Here is a 10,997-nt window from a genome sequence, read left to right as displayed (position 1 = left end):
TTTAAGAAGGGTATATATATATAAGTTTGTCATTCCTTTTGTAATTTCTATAATATAAATTTCCGATCCCATAAAGTATATATATTCTGGATCCTTATAGGTAGCGGAGTTGATTAAGCTATGTCCGTCTGACTGTCGTCTGTGTTTTGAGGACCCCAGATATCGGTGAGATCCGAATCTTCAATAATTCTGTTATAGTACTCTAGTTTATAAAAACATGGCAGAGCGAGAGCAGCAAAGTAAGAGTAGCAGAGCTAATGCGTGTTTTTATTGGTTAAGTTAGGAGCCATAAAAGAAAACTTTTTGGTACTTTTTCGTTTTTTCATGAATTTAAGCATGTTGTGCCCGAAGAAAGTGATGTAAAAGAGGACTTTTTGGTACTGACTGATTTTTTAAACACCATGGTGAAGGGTATATAAGATTCGGCACCGCCGAATATAGAACCCTTACTTGTTACACCCAATTTACACGATGATTTTTTTCATGTTTGCCCAGACGTCTGTTTTCATGTTTGTCGGTGATTGGTGGTGAGCGGGGAAGAGGAGAATGGGGGGTAAGAAAACAAACATGATTTGGGATTTTCATGATTGTTTTTGACATTCCTCTTTAAACTGATTCGTACTGTTGATATTATGCTTATGTAAAAAAAATAATTATGTCTTTTTTTACATGAAAACATTAAAATTTGCATTAAAAAAATACTATAGCGTGTAATTAAATTTTTTTAAATCAAATTAAATGGTTTTTATGTTAAAAATTTCATTTTATTGTTACTACGAATAAGTAATTAAAAAGGATTATACAATTAAACATCAAAAAAAGACATGCATAGTTGCATGTAAAAAATCACCGTATAAATGTTCATGATTTTTTTGAAGATTCTCAAAAGAGAATTGGAAAAAACAGACGTCTGAAAAGTCTTCATGTAAATTGCGCCTTATACGATAAATTGTTTATGTTTTTTGTACCTTTGTAATTTTGTTATTACTTAATAGAATTAAATGCTGAATAAAATGATTTTTCTTTTATTAAGATTGGGGTTAGGATGCAATTTTTGTACTGTAAATTAATTTAAAAATAATAGTTTTCGACCATATCCCTAGCAAGTTAATTGTTTGTAGTTAGAACTATACAGGTATTTTTAAATACCTGTAAATAGCTCTTTATGCATAAAAGTGAGCATTTTAAAAGCCAATATTTTATGTAATTAAATGTACTTTATTCTAGTATAGCCACAATTTTAGATTTTGGGGAAGGATTCTAGATATCAAAGGTCGCGCAAGGAATATGACGTCGAATTAAAAAATTGTCTAACAGTAATATCCCAGCAAAATCTTTACTTACCCGGTAAGTAGGCAAGTAATATTGGAGAAAAGTGTAAGTAGTTACTTTTAGGGTGAATAACTACTTAATTTTGTTCGACGATGACCAAAAAATAACTGATTACAAATCTCATTACCCGACTTTTCTGGATTAAAAACTAGTTTTACAGATATTTTTTATGTTTGCTAGTGTATTTTCTTACTCAATACCCCATTAAAAATTAATTTTATCATTCTATCTGAATGGTTTCCAATAAAATGTAAATATGAACATTTCTTGAAAAAATTTCCAAAGTCGACTACGGTTAGAAATAATAACTAATTACTTATTGGACATACGCTATAGACAATTGACTACAAATTCTATTCATAACAATTCATTTATGTTATTGATAACGACTGACTCAACTTTTCTTTTCGACCCCACCCTAATGTACATTATCAAAAAGTTACCACACCAAACGCGATGCAGCTTTGTGTATATATAACTTTTTTAAGTAAAATTAATATTTTAGCCAACATTTTTGTATTTGTATTGCATTATTTTCTGTCTGTCGGATGCAAACAAAAATAAAATACAAGTTTTTGTAGTAATTTTTATTTTAGTATAAAAAATCAAAAATACTCAAAGCGTTAAATAAAAAATTTCGTTACTTAAAAGGCACACAATGGTGTTATAAAATTATTATATATAGATATCTAAAAAATAAATAATAAATTCATAGGCAAATGTTACAAGTGTCCATGTACATATGTATACATACATACTTATATATGTATGTATAAAAACAGTCTGTTAAAAATCATTATAATTGAAATTCTTTTGTTTTCTTAATAGTTTAGGCTGTTGTCGTCTCAACTTTTCTTTCTTTGTCTTCTTGGGATGATGGTCCAGTCTTAGAGATGGGAACCACGCGTTCTGTATTTGGTGGAGGCAACTTCTTCATGGGAGCGGTAACTGTTAAGAGTCCATCTGAAGATAGCGATGAAGTAACACTGTCGGGATTGACGTCATCTAAAGAATGATAAATAATATGTTGGTAGAGATTCATGGAAAATTTAAATGAGAACATACTTGGTAATAGATAACGTCTAGTAAATTGTCTGGATACAAAGCCATGTTCATCTTGCTTTTCTTCATGCTTTGCCTCTACAATGACAAATTTGTCGGTAACCTTGACACTGATTTCGTTGGGTGTGAACTGTTGGACATCCAAAATAACTTCAAATTTCTCTTCGTTAATATTTAAAGTAGAGCCAGAATCTTGTTTTTGCAATCCTGTGGTACGCTGCCAAGGGCGTAAATATCCAGAGCGCAACATTGTTGGACGAGAGTTCCATACGGAGGACAACAAATCATCACGTCTAATAAAAAATTAAAATGTAATCAAGTAAGTAAAACAAAATGTGTTTAACTTACTTTAATCCGGTACCGAAATGCTGGTCCAAGAGACGCGATGTGCGTGTTGGAAACTCAAGTTCATCCCACCAGTCACGGAACATTAAAGGTACTACTGACATCTACGTTATACAAAGAAAAAAAATAGAACACTAATGGTAATTAATTTAAATCACCACCAAATGTTGAAAAAATATTTATATTATAAACAACTAATTATTTTCCAAACAAATTATAAATATATATTCTTATAATAATCACATTAACCGATATTTTATTCGGATTTAAATTATTTAATTATGCTTTCTTAAACTTTAATAAAATTTTGAGAATTTTTAATATATATATATAATTATTTTTCACTTTATTATTAAATGTATTTCTTAATTTAGAAACTGATTCACTTGTCGTATTCGCACCTTTATTATCTATTTGTATATATACACTTTCACCTGAGATGTTCTCACGTCCGATATAATTTTATTAATAATACTGATTTTTAATTTTCCAACAGTTTTTATATTAGAAAATTTTTGCCCGTTCTTTATTTCATCATCATCCTTATAATCATCATTTTATTAACACACAGACTGATATATAGTATGGTATATATGTACATTCATACAAAAACAGAAATAATAAACTTAGAATATCATTAAGGTGTCCAAAAATTTGATATAACTAAAACAATTTGTTGGTAAATTATTAAAAAAAACTTCTTTATTAAACTGAGAAGATTGGAATCAATAATACTGAATTAAATTTATATTTTCAAAATTGAATAGGTCTTTTTTCGATCGTTGTTCTTCGATGCTTGTTTTTTTATTTGAAAATTAAAATATAATTCTGCTCCCTATACATAAGTGCATTTGAATTAAAAAATGTACTTAGTGTTGACACAAAATTATATTTTTTATTTCACGTTATATTTATTTTTTGAAATGGAAACTAGGCAAAATCGTAGACCTATATTGCAAATTTTCAATACCAAACTGGGTCAACTTTACTCTATAGAGTTTTCAACATGGTTAGATCGTCTTGCTTTTGTAGGTTTACGACCAATATTTCAATATGTTACAAACGGAATGCCAAAATCAATACACCATCTTAATTGCTTTATTACTAGAGAAGTAGTTTTATACCCATCATCAAAAAAGATGGGGGTATATTGGTTATGTCTGTTGAAAGCATGATAGAGTCCGAACGGAAAGAGCTAGAGAGTTGAAAATTTCAACAGTAAGGTTTGTTTGGAATTGAAAATTGACAATATCGGTAAACGTTTTCGCATAGCCCCCAAATACAGCTTTGACACTCATATCTATTTTAAAAATGCAAGTATAGCAATGAAATTCGACATAATTAAGCCGTATATGAGTCGAATTCTCTCTACCAAATTTTATGAGGATCGGTCCATAATTGAAACTAATTCTCATATATGGTTCCCTCCAAACAATGACTTTACCGCCCATTAATGACTTAAAAATTTGAGTTTAGTTTTAAAATTCGATATAGTTAAGATTCTTGTGAAGATCGGTCCATAATTAACCCTACCCCTATATAAGGTCCCCCTTTAGAAAATGACCCTAACGCCCACTAATGGCATGAAAGCACGAGTATACTAAAATTTGACATAAGTAAGTTTTTTATGAACACAAACCTATCTACCGAGTTTTATAAGAATCGGTCCATAATTGGCCCTTCCCCCATATAAGGCCCGGCCCTCTTTAGAAAACTAATTTAACGCAAATTCCATTTACAGCATACGATTTAATGGTGGGTATATAAGTTTCGGCATAGTCGAATAAAACACTATTACTTGTTTTTGTTGGTTTTTACATTTTACAAAAGAATAAAAGCAAACAGCATTTAATACAATTGTTTGCAAAAAAATAACTGAAACAAATAAATAATTCACATATTCATAATTCACACATGTAAAGCAAAAATAACTAATTTTGATTAATAATTAAGCTAAAATCGGAATTTAATAATGAGAAAATATTTTGAAAATTTCAAACATCTAGTTTTCTATATAAAATTATTGGGTACCCTCTTACTATTATAAATAAAAAAAAATAAATTTTGAATCAAACATAAACAAAATAATATTTGGCGTACGTATTATTTTTTATATTCTAATTTTAGAAGAACGTCATATTATTAGTATGTATTTAGTGTATTTTTGAACTGTACGAAAGATTTTCTTGAGAGCGCGTGGGAAAATTATTTGTTTGTTTATATTTATAACTCGGTGTTATTCATTGACTGCAGAAATAAATATGTAAATGTATTTTTTATTATTTTTAAATCTAGAAAAATCATGGCTGATATATAATTGATTTTGCTAACAAATAAAAACAATTAATTGAAATATCGGTAATAGACAAGAAAAGTTCAAAGTTATTTTATAAATATTTAAACAAAACCATTTAAATTTTTTAAAGCGGTTTAGAAATTTGTGTAAAGTTATTATACCCTACACCACTACAGTGGGAAGGGTATTATGCGTTTGTGCTGATGTTTGTAACGCACTAAAATATTAGTACTATACCCACCTTTAAGTATACTGATCGACTCAGAATCACTTTCTGAGTTGATTTAACGATGTCCGTCCATCCGTCCGTGTGTCCATGTAAACGTTGTTGTCAAAGTAAAGGTCGCAATTTCAAGATAATTTGATGAAATTTGGCTTACATGTTTCTTTTGACCCAAGATTTTAAACATATTGAAAATGGTTAAAATCGGTACATTATTTCACCTAGCCCCCATACAACTGAACCCCCCGAAAAGGGCTTTTGAGCTCATAATTCTGTATAATATAAATGTATCTCGATAAAAGTTCGTACAACTAAGTTTTATACAAGCCTTGATGATCTTGCCGAATTTATAAATGATCGGACTTTATTTGATCCTAGCCCCCATACAAAGTCCCTCTTCGGAAAATGACTTGAATATCCGCAATTCACTTATTAACACTGTTATTGCAATAAAATTTATCACAGACAATTATTATATAAATATAAATCTATCCAGCCCATTGTATCGGGATTGGTTCACATTTGCTCCTTTCCCCGTATAAAGCCTATTTCAGAAAATTAGTTTTTCGTCCATAAATTGCTTTAATAAATCGGAATGAAGGTAATATTCTAGATAAATGCTTTTTTATGAAAAATAGATCACATTTAATATTCATAACTGGTGTAGGGTATCATATTGTCGGTCACGACCGACTATACTTTCTTACTTGTTGTTATTTTAAGTTTTTATAATTTTATTTATTACCCAGTGTGCTTTGCTACCCTAAAATAAATAAAAAATCCAACATTTTGAAGATTTTAAACTTCAATAGTTTTCCAGATTAACAATATGTTACATATGAGAGATGCCACGCAAATAATTGTATTTCCATCTCTCGTTAATTTCTATTTATCTATGAAATAATTGAATAAACTAACAATATTCAAAATATGTAGGTATACCAAATTTTGTATTTAATTCATATATTTGGTGTCAATACTCTCATATAAAGTCTTCCCGCTATTCTCAAAATGTTCAGATGAATGTCAAACTTCTTTAAGCAAAATTTAAAGATTCTAGCTCTAAGTTTCTCAGATATGCGAATTTTTCTCTATAATGTTCAGATAAATATTAAAGTTTTTAGTGCAAAATTTGAAGAATTGAGTTCTATTAGTTTCCTAATTAGTTTCCTATTTTTTTTATTTAATAAATATGAATATTTGTATTTAAATAATAGGAATACGTTGTAAAAATTTCAATCGAATTTCATATACTCGCATTTTGAAAACAGTAAGGGGACACTTTACTGATACTGGTATCCCGAAACATGAAGATAGGCTACATTTCTCCAATAGGTTAATCTATTTAATTTTAAATATAAATATTTAATTCCGACGTGAGACACAGATTTTAACTTCATTTTGTTGACAAATATTATTAAATTAACATCAGGAAATTCATAGCGTTTTGTGTAAATGATTAAAATTTAAAATTTATTAAAATACAAATTTAAGTTCCAAATTACATACTCTGATTAATCCTCCCATTTTTTTTTATTTAATAGGGTTGACATTCGAATAAAATTATTGGATTAATCCAGGAAAAATTTAGTTTTTCTTCGAACGAATAAAAAATTTCCAATATAGAATAAAGAATAATTTGAGCAATTTTTATCGAATAATCCATGATACAACCATAGAAAGGTAGAATCAGTAGGGAGAGTTGTCAATTCTCTGCCTTGTTAAGTCAAACAAAAAAGAACTGAAAAAAGAAAAACTTCAAAATCTTTAAATTGAAACCACGAAAAATACCGTTAAATGATTCATGAACGGCACACGCAAACAGCATTCCACACTTCTTGTATCCTGTTTTTGGTTTTTATTTCTTTTTCAATATTTTTGATTCAAATTATTCAATTTTAATTTTTTTATAAAAAAAAATGTTCAATAATTATTTTTTTATGTTTTTCTTTACATTTTTTAATTTTCTTTTTTATGATAATTCAAGGCATGTAAAATTATTCTACATGATTCTACCTTATTATTGTTTTATTATGGAATAATCGAAAAAATTTAATGTTACTTTTTACCAATATATATTTTATTATTATTTTTAAACTAAGAAATACACGAATACTAAACCAAAAGATCTGTTATAATTAAAAAAACTTTCCACTACTTTTTCAATTTATAAAAATGTATATTGCAATGTTGAAAGTAGAATGCTGCCTGCTTTAAATTTTCTAAATGCTTGCAATAAATGAAACAGATAGTTCCTAAAAACGTGTTTATGTAGAATTTAGTTTAGTTTATGTACGTTAAAGTCATTTTCTGATGAGAGGGAGGATTGATTATTGATCGATCCACGTAATATTCTTCAAAAACATTTTGGTTTCTTAAAAATTTGTACATTTCGAATTTTATTGCCATCCGCGCTTTTATAAGCCAGTTATCTGCATTATAGTAATTTTAAGGAGGGAACCTTATAGGTTAAGTCGTAGACAGGTATTGCCAATTTTCAATACCAAACGAAAACAAGAAGAAACAACAGGCTTCGTCTACAGTATATAAAAGATCATGTGCCAAATTTCATAGAATAATCTCCAAAACTGCGATCTGTAGTTTGATTACAAGGTTTACAAGCTCTATTCGGGGGTTCAGTTGTATGGGGGCTGGGTGATAATGTACCGATGTTAATCATTTTCAATAGGCTTCGTCTACGGTGCAATAGAAGATCATGTACCAAATTTCATTGAATTATCTCCAAAATTGCGTCCTGTAGTTTGATTACAAGGTTTACAAGCCCTTTTCGGGGTACAGTTGTTTGGGGGCCATGTGAAATAATGGACCGATCTTAACCATTTTGAATAGGCTTCGTCCCTGGGAAAAAGAATATCATGTACCAAATTTCATTGAATTATCTTCAAAATTGCGACCTGTAGTCAGAAAATGATTCTGAGCCGATTGGTATACTTTAATGTGAAATTATATTTCTTTTTAAAATATAATAAATTTATGTCCAACATCAACAGCAGCCAAGTATCATAAAAAGACAATTTTTATTGTTTATTCAGTTTTAATATATATTTTTCTTTTATGTAATCAGAAGATCGTGTCTCTGCCGGCCACCTGACCATTGAATTTTTGCCATAAGAAGAAAGGTTTCAACAATAAGAACAAAAACATACAAGGATGTGTCCTGTTATGAATCTGTTTCACGCAGGCCCTTTGAATCTATCCAGCAGTATAACCATTTTACCAGCAAGGTGGAAATCAAAGACACTCTTAAACAATTTGTAAGTAAACACTTTAAAAATTATGTACTATGTTTTTATTTTAATAAACAATATTTTTTTATTAAGGTTAATCATCTGACCTTTCATCCGAAATATCCTTTGGCAAATGTATTTGTAGTGCCTAAGATAAGATGCAGAGCAATGCATTTGTGGTAGCCTGTTAAGTAATTCTATTTTTAAATTGATTTATTTGTATGTACATAAATATTTTTACGAATAATTTAATTTCATTTATATCTGTCCTAAAATGTTTTGGCAGTATGAAATAAAAATTTAACGACTTCTCTCATCGTGTGTACTGAGAATGAGTTATAGTAACCTTGCCGATGGTGCAAATACATAGTAGAAAAAATAAAGATATGACCGTTCTCTCTTTCCGTAGCCATATTAAACTTCTGACGTTTAAGCGATTTATTATTTTATATGCTACCGTATTTACTTTATAAATCCGAGTTTTTTGTTTACTTTTTATTTTTTTCAATTTAAAAATAAAAAATGGAAAATATTTTTCATACTAAATTAAAATATTAATCAACATAAAATTCTAATAGCAAAGAAAATAATAAAGAAGTTAAAAGGTCCTTGCGGACGGACCTCGCTGGTTTCAAATTTGCTTGTAAGTAGTGCGGGCCATTCTCCCTGAAAACATAATTTCATTACTTCATCTCGGATGCACATATCTTGTGCTGTCAAACATGTCCAAGTAAAAAAATTATATGAATCTTCGAACGGCAGTAACGTTCTAAAGAAGATGTCTTCCACTGTCATTTGTTTGCAAAAATTCAACGTAAATAACTGCAAGAGGTGTTATATTGGGGTTTAATGCCAATAAATCATGGTATTAAGATATTCAACAATTAATTCAACAAGAACTTGTTGGGTTTAATGTGGTCCGTTTAGAGCTGAGCGTTTTTATAAAAATATCGTTAGTGCACACAATTTTAAATGATTAATTTAAAAGTTATACACATTTTTTATTTCTAATTTCCTAAATATGATTTCCCCTACTACATGTGTGGCAACGTTTTTCTTTAATTGTTTAGAAAAAATACATTTCAATAATTCTTATTTACGTCAAAAATTTTTTCATTCACCCAATTTACACGATGATTTTTTCATGTTTGCCCAGACGTCTGTTTCATGTTTGTCGGTGATTGGTGGTGAGCGGGGAAGAGGAGAATGGGGGGTAAGAAAACAAACATGATTTGGGATTTTCATGATTGTTTTTGACATTCCTCTTTAAACTGATTCGTACTGTTGATATTATCCGACAAACATGAAAATAGACGTCTGGGCAAACATGAAAAAAAATCATCGTGTAAATTGGGTGTAAAATAAATAATTATGTCTTTTTTTACATGAAAACATTAAAATTTGCATTAAAAAAATACTATAGCGTGTAATTAAATTTTTTTAAATCAAATTAAATGGTTATTATGTTAAAAATTTCATTTTATTTATACTACGAATAAGTAATTAAAAAGGATTATACAATCAAACATCAAAAAAAGACATGCATAGTTGCATGTAAAAAATCACCGTATAAATGTTCATGTTTTTTTGAAGATTCTCAAAAGAGAATTGGAAAAAAACAGACGTCTGAAAAGTCTTCATGTAAATTGCGCCATTGAGAGAGAACGGAGTTACCTTGTTTTCTTTATACCATGTGCAAATACATACACCCAATTTACACGATGATTTTTTTCATGTTTGCCCAGACATATAATCTTAAAAAATATAAAAAATTTTACTCATTTTACATATGCCCACACATTTTTATAATCTGAATTTTTAATTAAATTTCGATTAGGAAGGCGGAGCTCCCCTTATGTATTTTAGTACTTATTATTCTCCCTACACTACTTTTTCCATTTTTTCAGGCTTATTTAACTCTTTAACGTATACGGGACACCGATGTAACAAGATTTTTTTTACATTTTCTCGATATAGAGCGTAATTTTAAGTTCACAGCTACAGTAAACGGTTATTTCTATAGAAAAATAAATAATTTTTTTTATAATTTAATGTCACTACATGCTAAAAGTGATAATATCCTGCAATATCCTTCGGAAACACTTTTAACATTTTTTATCAAAAATAATCAATATACGTCAAAATAAAGTGGGGGGTAAAGTCATATCCACAAAAAGTCCAGCTGTTAAGTTTCTTGCGTGAAAGGGTTAAAATAAAATACAAGAAAAAAACATAAGAATAAAATAAAAAGCTAAAAATAATATAATATTCTTTAGTTTGTTTTAAATTCAATTTTTAAAACTAATTTTTTTTACTTTCAATTTTACATCATACAAATCTTCTAACCAAAGTATAAGGCGCAGTTTACATGAAGACTTTTCAGACGTCTGTTTTTCCAATTCTCTTTTGAGAATCTTCAAAAAAATCATGAACATTTATACGGTGATTTTTTACATGCAATATGCATGTCTTTTTTTGATGTTTAATTGTA

At 28.8% G+C, this 10,997-nt stretch overlaps 1 long non-coding RNA gene across 1 annotated transcript; it reads left to right on the top strand.

Moving 5' to 3' along the window:
• Window positions 1-1,957: 1,957 nt before the first annotated feature.
• On the top strand, window positions 1,958-8,818 carry LOC124420527. The gene is made up of 4 exons (XR_006941245.1): window positions 1,958-2,098; window positions 2,161-5,002; window positions 8,344-8,533; window positions 8,600-8,818. It is a non-coding gene; the product is annotated as an uncharacterized LOC124420527 (long non-coding RNA).
• The last annotated feature ends 2,179 nt before the right edge of the window (window positions 8,819-10,997 follow it).

Source organism: Lucilia cuprina, chromosome 6 (assembly GCF_022045245.1).
Source record: "Lucilia cuprina isolate Lc7/37 chromosome 6, ASM2204524v1, whole genome shotgun sequence".
In the NCBI taxonomy this organism is placed as follows: domain Eukaryota; kingdom Metazoa; phylum Arthropoda; class Insecta; order Diptera; family Calliphoridae; genus Lucilia; species Lucilia cuprina.
The sequence above is the reverse complement of the archived record's forward strand: the minus strand, read 5'-3'. Positions and strand labels throughout refer to the sequence as shown.